General features: G+C 44.6%; 1 pseudogene; it reads left to right on the plus strand.

Annotated features, from left to right (window-relative positions):
- The first annotated feature begins 486 nt into the window (after positions 1–486).
- Positions 487–604, plus strand: LOC124555892 (annotated as a pseudogene).
- The last annotated feature ends 7878 nt before the right edge of the window (positions 605–8482 follow it).

An 8482-nucleotide genomic window follows, 5' to 3' on the forward strand; every position in this document is an offset into this window, starting at 1 on the left:
ACCTGAACATCTAGTCATGAGCTAAGATATTCTGTATGTACTAATTTAATGTGATCAACGATGTAGTACTGAAATTTCTTGGCAGATAAAAACTGTGGATCGCACCGGGATTTGAACCATGAACTCTTGCCTTTCGTGGGCGATTGATCTACCGACTGTAGCTCAGTCGATACAGCAACTTACTGCGAGAGGCAAAGGTTCAACGATTCAAGTTCCAGTCCGGCACGCGGTTTTAATCAGCCACGAAGTTTCGTACCAGCATATAAAAAATTCATTCTCGGCGTTGGTACGCATGCGGCAGCAGGCACTACTAATATGTTCAAAAAAGCCGCGCATAGAAACGGGGTCTTTCCGGGCTCATACTTTTGGTTCTGTTGGTGACGGAAAGGTAGGACCAAGTGTTTGGGATAGCCTTTGGGCTAAGGCCCATTTGTATACACAACAGAAAGATCGTCTTACATTAATTACCCTACAGTAAACAGTTAAGGCAACGGCCGTGCCGCAGTGGCCACACCGGTTCCCGTGAGATCACCGAAGTTAAGTGCTGTCGGGCGTGATCGGCACTTGGATGGGTGACCATCCAGGCCGCCTTGCGCTGTTGTCATTTTTCGGGGTGCACTCACCCTCGTGATGCCATTTGAGGACTATTCGACCGAATAGTAGCGGCTTCGGTCAAGAATACCAACTTAACGACCGTGAGAGCGGTGTACTGACCCCACGCCCCTCCTATCCGCATCCTCCACTGAGGATAACACGGCGGTCGGATGGTCCCGGTAGGCCACTCGGGGCCTGAAGATGGAGTGCTTTTTACAGTACAGGGCTAATTTTTTTTTTCAATATTACATCCAGTTCAGGCAAACGGAGCAAATCGGTTGGTTCTTTTTGCATTAGATGTAGTATACGATTCGTCTTAATTGGCTTATGAAGTCACCATTTACTTCATGGGCAGTTCCTAAGAAAATGCGAAAGAAGCTTTTTATCACAATTTTTTCGCCGTCAGCAACGAATATCTAAGTACCTAACTACAACAAATTGCTCAAATTTTAGCGGTATGCTCTTTGGCCATTTATCTAGAAGTGCCATCTTCTAGTTTTGAAAATTCTTCCTCCGTTATTTGGAAACACCGTAAAAACATGATCTTTGGACGCCAAAACCGAGCCGCGGGCTCTGAGATGGCTGTGCACAGCAAATGGATGTAATTTTTCGATATATTCCTAAGATTCCGATTTCGAACAACATTGAAAAACTTTCTTGGTATCTGTACCCGTTTCCGAGAGACAGACGTTCAAAGGTAAGCTACTTGTAAACGTAAAATCCGATATGAGGCGAAAATGTAATTTATAAAGTTACGTAGGGATGAGAAATGTGCTTGAAAGTGTCTCCATGATCGTCAGAAAGGTTATGGGGACCCCATGTCGTAATACTGAAGAACATGCAAAATTTTTGTGTACGTAAAATCCGGTCTGAGGTGTAAAATTTTTTGTGTGTTATTTCAATTTCGCACAAGTCAACAATCAAAATTTTGTTGAGTCCTGAGTTTCTTCTCATAAGAATGACATACCCTGCTACGTCGGGGAAAAGAAAGGAACCACCGGAACAATGCCGCTATCGGAGCAGAAAAAAGGCGAATATTCTCCTGCTTAAAAGACTCTGGCTGAAAACAGGGGTACCAGCTGCCTCATTCTACCTCATTCAGCATTTCTAAAAAATTTCGGAACCGTTTTGGTATGCGAGAGAAGGAGACAGTGGCAATGGTTAAGAGACGGAAAAGTAATAAGTACAGGAAGATAGTAGACAGTGGCTGAAGTATAGAAAGAGCGAAGGAGACTTTGGTAGTGAGATGACGATGTCTGGTTTGTGAGGCGCTCGCCATCAGCGCCCAAATAGTCCCAATTTCTACACAGTCCAGTTTTTACACAGTCGAATCTAGCTACTGTCACGGATGATGATGAAGATGAGGATGAAATGATGAGGACAACACAAATACCCAGTGCCGAGGCAGAGAAAATCCCCAACCTGGCCGGCAATCGAACCCAGGACCTCATGATCCAGAGTCAGTAGTGGTACAATGGTACTGTGTGCGAGAGAGAAGGATACAGTGGCAGTGAAACATAGTTGACAGTGACAGAACAGTGCTAGGAGAAAGATGAAGGAGACAGTGCTTGTGGGAGAGGAATCAAGAGAGGAGAAAGTGCAAGTGTGTGAGAGCCTACAATAATGAGACACCGAGTCTATGGCAATGACAGCGAGGAGGAGAGAGTGTGACAACGAGAAGAGACAGCAGTAGTGGGAAAGGATAAATGAGATAGTACGAGTAAAAAGAGCAAGAGCCAAACGGTAACAGCGAGAGGAGACAAAGAGACGGTAGTAGTAAGACAGGGCGAAAGAGACAGTCGCTGTGAGACAGAAGAGAATGACAGAGAGACACAAAGCGGTAATGACAGTGAGTTTGGCCGCATGAGTGAGTGAGAATAGGCAAGTGAGTGGGTAGGTATGAGCGACTTACAAGGATGGACTAGAACGTATGGGATAGTTACAGTTAGGGGAGCTTGTGGGGTGAGAGACGAGTTGCACGTTCGCATGCTAAAACATATGGGAAAATTTTTAAGGCGTTGAGGAGGCAGAATGAGGCAACTGGTACCCCACTTTTCAAAGTCTTTTGAGCAGGAGCGTATTCGCCGTTTTTGCACTCCGATATGAGCACTTTTTGCTGGTGTACGAGGGCAGTTCAATAAGTAATGCAACACATTTTTTTCTGAAACAGGTGTTGTTTTATTCAGCATTGAAATACACCAGGTTATTCCCCAATCTTTTAGCTACACAACACTATTTTCCAATGTAATCTCCATTCAATGCTACCGCCTAGCGCCACCTTGAAATGAGGGCCTGTATGCCTGCACGGTACCATTCCACTGGTCGATGTCGGAGCCAACGTCGTACTGCATCAATAACTTCTTCATCATCCGCGTAGTGCCTCCCACGGATTGCGTCCTTCATTGGGCCAAACATATGGAAATCCGACGGTGCGAGATCGCGGCTGTAGGGAGCATGAGGAAAAACAGTCCACTGAAGTTTTGTGAGCTCCTCTCGGGTGCGAAGACTTGTGTGAGGTCTTGCGTTGTCATGAAGAAGGAGAAGTTCGTTTAGATTTTTGTGCCTACGAACACGCTGAAGTCGTTTCTTCAATTTCTGAAGAGTAGCACAATACACTTCAGAGTTGATCGTTTGACCATGGGTAAGGACATCGAACAGAATAACCCCTTCAGCGTCCCAGAAGACTGTATCCATGACTTTACCGGCTGAGGGTATGGCTTTAAACTTTTTCTTGGTAGGGGAGTGGGTGTGGCGCCAGGTTCGAAGTGATGAACCCATGTTTCATCGCCTGTAACAATCTTTGACAAGAAATTGTCACCCTCACCCACATGACGAGCAAGCAATTCCACGCAGATGGTTCTCCTTTGCTCTTTATGGTGTTCGGTTAGACAACGAGGGACCCAGCGGGAACAAACCTTTGAATGTCCCAACTGGTGAACAATTGTGACAGCACTACCAACAGAGATGTCAAGTTGAGCACTGAGTTGTTTGATGGTGATCCGTCGATCATCTCGAACTAGTGTGTTCACACGCTCCGCCATTGCAGGAGTCACAGCTGTGCACAGCCGGCCCACACGTGGGAGATCAGACTGTCTTGCTTGACCTTGCGGCGATGATGACACACGCTTTGCCCAACGATTCACCGTGCTTTTGTCCACTGCCAGATCACCGTAGACATTCTGCAAGCGCCTATGAATATCTGAGATGCCCTGGTTTTCCGCCAAAAGAAACTCGATCACTGCCCATTGTTTGCAACGCACATCCGTTACAGACGCCATTTTAACAGCTCCGTACAGCGCTGCCACCTGTCGGAGGTCAATGAAACTATACGAGACGAAGCGGGAATGTTTGAAAATATTCCACAGGAAATTTCCGGTTTTTTCAACCAAAATTGGCCGAGAAAAAATATGTGTTGCATTACTTATTGAACTGCCCTCGTACTTACTACTTAAGCATTCGTGATGATTAAAAAGAAGTTACTTTAAACAGCAGTTCATGGCAAACTGTTGACAATCTCATCATTGGAAAAATTTTGAAATGTAAATTGTCACCATGAACATCAACTTTTGGTTGAAAGTGAGGTCGGTAATAGTTACGAACTCTGAAATCCTCGGCGTCCATTTTACAGATTGGAATGCGGAAAGCATGGAACATGAGGTTACGGTAGGACAGTGGGGCATTCCTTCAAGAGCTTCCAGCTTTTGTAAAGAAATGGAAGTCAGTGTAGCCACTTGGCATTGCAACAGCAATGAAAATTTGTGCTGTGGGCCCACAGGGAAGTGAATGTTAGAGAAATAGGACAGACAGCTATACGCAAATGTTCATAGACTGCAGAGAAAAAAAAATTAGTACACCTGGAAACACGAAGTCGACTTTGATCAGAAGATGGCATATCCCACCCAGGAGATAGCAGATGCACTGATAACAGTTTCAGCGTCGTCCGTTAATAGGTAGCGTAGTGGAATGGCTACCAGAGTCCGCTCTGTCTACACTTGAATAGGGAATCGTGACAGCCACAAGGCTCAGTGCGCTGCAGACGTGTGTATCAATTAACTAACGATACCACGGAGGCGCACTCGTGCTTTCTAATGTCAACTAAGCGAATTTGAATCAAATTGTGGCCTTCTGACTGGAGGAATGGTCCTTTTGGAGAATTACCGTACAAGTTGGACATGCTGCGACAGTTATGCAACGATGCTGATATCAGTAGTCACGTAAACATTCTCATACCCATTGACGAGGTTCTGAGTGTCCTCGCAGCACGGACGCACTCCAGGATCGTCATACTGTAAGCACGGATAAAAGGTCTTGCGAGCTCTGACGTGTTAACAGGAACTGCTGCGAACCACTTATTAGCATTGAGACTACAGGCAGGCATACCTCTACCCTGTCTTCCTTTCAAGCCACAGTATCGACGAACAAGGCTCGACTGGTGCTGTGAGAGGGTCACTTCGAAGATGGAGTGGAGCACTGTGATCTTCAGCTATGAAAGCAGACTCTGTCTGTACACAAATGATGGTCGGTTGCACGTACGACTTAGACCTGGTGAGCACTGCCTCGTAGACCGCATTCGTCCAAGACACAGAGGTCCCACCCCCAGGCCTTATGCTCTAGGGCGTGGTAAGCTACAACTCTCGTTCATCTTAGGTTTCTCTGGAGGGGATGCTAACCAGCGCTCGGTGCACGCAGAGTGTTTTTGTGTTGTTCCAACAGGATAATGCTCGCTCACACGCTGCCCGTGAAGCTGTGTGCTCTGCAAGTCGTGTAGCAATTTCCCTGGCCAGCACTATCTCCAGACTTGTCTCCAACTGACGAGAAGTACAATTCGTTAACCAACAGCTCTTACAGTACTACGTGAACAGATCGAGCAAGCGTGGCATAACGTATCGTAGGAGAATAATTGCCGTCTGTACGATTGGATACCAGTACCTGAATTGCCACTTGTGGAGACTACACCACATACTAATAAGGGCCTTTCAGCGTGGGACGATATCTGATACCTCTGAACAGTTTGTGCTATTGATCTGTAAATGTATTCATTTCATGTACTCCATATGCACTGTTGCAACAATAAATCTCGCGTGAACTTTAAATCCTCTAAAAGTGTGTGCAAATTTTTGTCTTCCCGGCAGCTTATACACAAACTGATGAAGCTGGTTCACGTAACATCAACAGATGTCAGGAGCATGCATACATGCTACAGTCTCAAAATCGACGACATTGTGCTTTCGGCCCTCATTCATTTTAACAGCCATTGCTGATGGGGAGACAAACTGTACATTCGTAGCGGATCTGGCAACTCTGCTGCCAGACGTCCAGATTGAAACAACGCGCGGAAACTACGGAGGGGCGAGGGCAAAATGTCGGCCGCCATCAGTGGCACAGAGAGGGTTAGAGACGGGCCACTTAGCTGTCGATTGGCGCACCAGCGGCTTGCAATCCCGTGTTAGCGCAAAGCGGCGCCGACCGCTATGTATTACGCGCTGCGCATGAATATTCAGCGGCGACGGATTCTGCCCGGCATCCAGACAGGTGAGGGGTGGGGGGAGGGGGGAGGGAGGGACGGAATTATCAGCTCTGTGTGGGCCACACCACCCCGATTCAGGGTGGGCGGCATACCAATTCGGAGCGCGCCATCTTATTTCACGCTTCCGGTGATTCCGTGAAAGCCCGCAGCAGGTTGACGCGGGGTTATCTCGTCACAGCGTGAGAAAGAGAAGAAAAGGATAAGACGAATCTCCTTTGCTGTTTCTGCAAAGCAGGAGGCATATTCCTGTTAAAGAAATGTTCAGAATCGAAATGGGAGCGTAGATAGTTGCTACTGGGAAGAGAAAATCTTGGCTTCGCACCACCTGATAGGAAATGTTGAAAGTTATCTGTTTAAATGTTCAAATGTGTGTGAAATCGTATGGAACTTAACTGCTAAGGTCATCAGTCCCTAAGCTTACACACTACTTAACCTAAATTATCCTAAGGACAAACAGACACACCCATGCCCGAGGGAGGACTCGAACTTCCGTTGGGACCAGCCGCACAGTCCACGAACGCACCGCCTAAGACCGCTCGGCTAATCCCGCGCGGCGTATCTGTTTAGATTTATTTTAGTAAAAGAGGGTCTGTAATGTTGATTGTGTTGTTAATGTTAATTTGACTGTTAGATACTAAACTTTGGGCTGCCTGTTTTGAGTGGTACACACACCAGACATTAAAGCTGATAGCTTGCGTAGCGATAACTGTTGCTGTCGAAATTGAACTGCGAGAATACGTAGAGAAATCTAACCGAGAGATTTCTGAGGAAATCATACCCTGTCTCAAACTTACTGCTATCACAAAATCTGAATAGGAACGTTGATGAAAAACTGATTTCTTTGAAACTTAAGTTAGTCCCTGTGAAATCTGATAAAGAGAGAGTCAGTTTTCTACAGTATTTGGCTTGTCTGAGGCAATGGCGGATACAAAGACATGGCTGAGGTCGGCAATGTAGGAGGATCGACTTAATGGCTTAGCTCTGTTGAACACTCTCCCTAACATTGATTGTCCTATTAACGATGTAATTAACCAATTTACCGGGAAGAATAGGAGCACAGAATTCATCATTTAAGGAAGAGAACCACCAATGTAACTTTTTTTATATAATAAGATGGCATTGTCTTGTATACGTGTATAATCAGTTTAAATAAAACTTTCTTAAACTTTTCATGTGGCTTGATTATTTTTTATTACGGTAAAAGTAAAGATAGCTCAAGATATCTTTAGCGCTCCCTCCTTGAGGTTTTTCTATATCCTCCACTTGTCTGAGGCGCACTGGATAATCCCATGCAACCCTGCTCACGTAGCTACAGCGCGTCTCTGTAACAGAGGTGCAAAATCTATCTATCGAGATACTCAAAGGTGCAATGCGTTCTTGGAATACATTGCTACCATTCTTGGTTCATAATTTTAGATAATGATTTTAAATAATTAAAAATTAATCGACTCTTTGGTTGTGTACAATGATTCTGGGTTAAACGAACGCAATAGCAATCTCATGTCATTTGACTCAGTAACATTTAATAAAATTTCAACAATAGTTAAGTTTTCCCAAAAATCGCTTAACTATAATCCAACAATTACAAAAATTAATGAAATTCCAAAATCTGATTCTTAAATTCTCTAACAATAATCAATAAATCCTAACAAAAAAAAAAAAAAAACTGAAAAGCCAAAACGCTTTCTGATCTGGATGTCTGATGAACCAAGAATGCTGCATTATCAAACCGTCGCCGCAAATAAAACAAACTTAATCATTGCTGTAATCCACTCTTCACAAAGAGTATAATCGTACCAGTGTAAGAATGAATCTTCCATTAATCCGTAATATAATTCCCAAAAATCTCCATTGTTTGCTGCTTACTGCTACTAAATCCAAACTCAACAATTTGCATCTAACACTGCATCTCAACCTTCTGTCTCCTCTTCTCTCCTCGTGATCAACAGACAAAACTAAAGAGCATGTTCGCAGAGCAAAGGTCACCTCTAACTCAAGCCTGTGCAGCATAGTTTCTCAGCAGAGGCTGCGCGCGCATGTCCTCCGTAAGCAATTCAGACTTTACGAACGTGATTCCAGATATCCAAAACAAAAAAAATTCCTACGAAAATTTAGACACATACCTTTCAACGTCAGAACTATGTAAATACTTAATCGGATTTTTGCCTTACTTTAACCATGTTTTATTCTGTGAATGGTTTTCTGTACCAGCGGCCGAAAATTAGAACACACATTACAAAATGAAAACACTACATGCCTCCTGTGTGTTATTTATGTGTTATTCAGAGGTTTGCTCAGACGGATAAAAAACCAAATTTCCAAACCCAGTGAAATCTGGTTTCGCAGGACAGAGCGGATCAG

This window comes from Schistocerca americana, chromosome 1 (assembly GCF_021461395.2).
Source record: "Schistocerca americana isolate TAMUIC-IGC-003095 chromosome 1, iqSchAmer2.1, whole genome shotgun sequence".
Classification (NCBI taxonomy): Eukaryota; Metazoa; Arthropoda; class Insecta; order Orthoptera; family Acrididae; genus Schistocerca; species Schistocerca americana.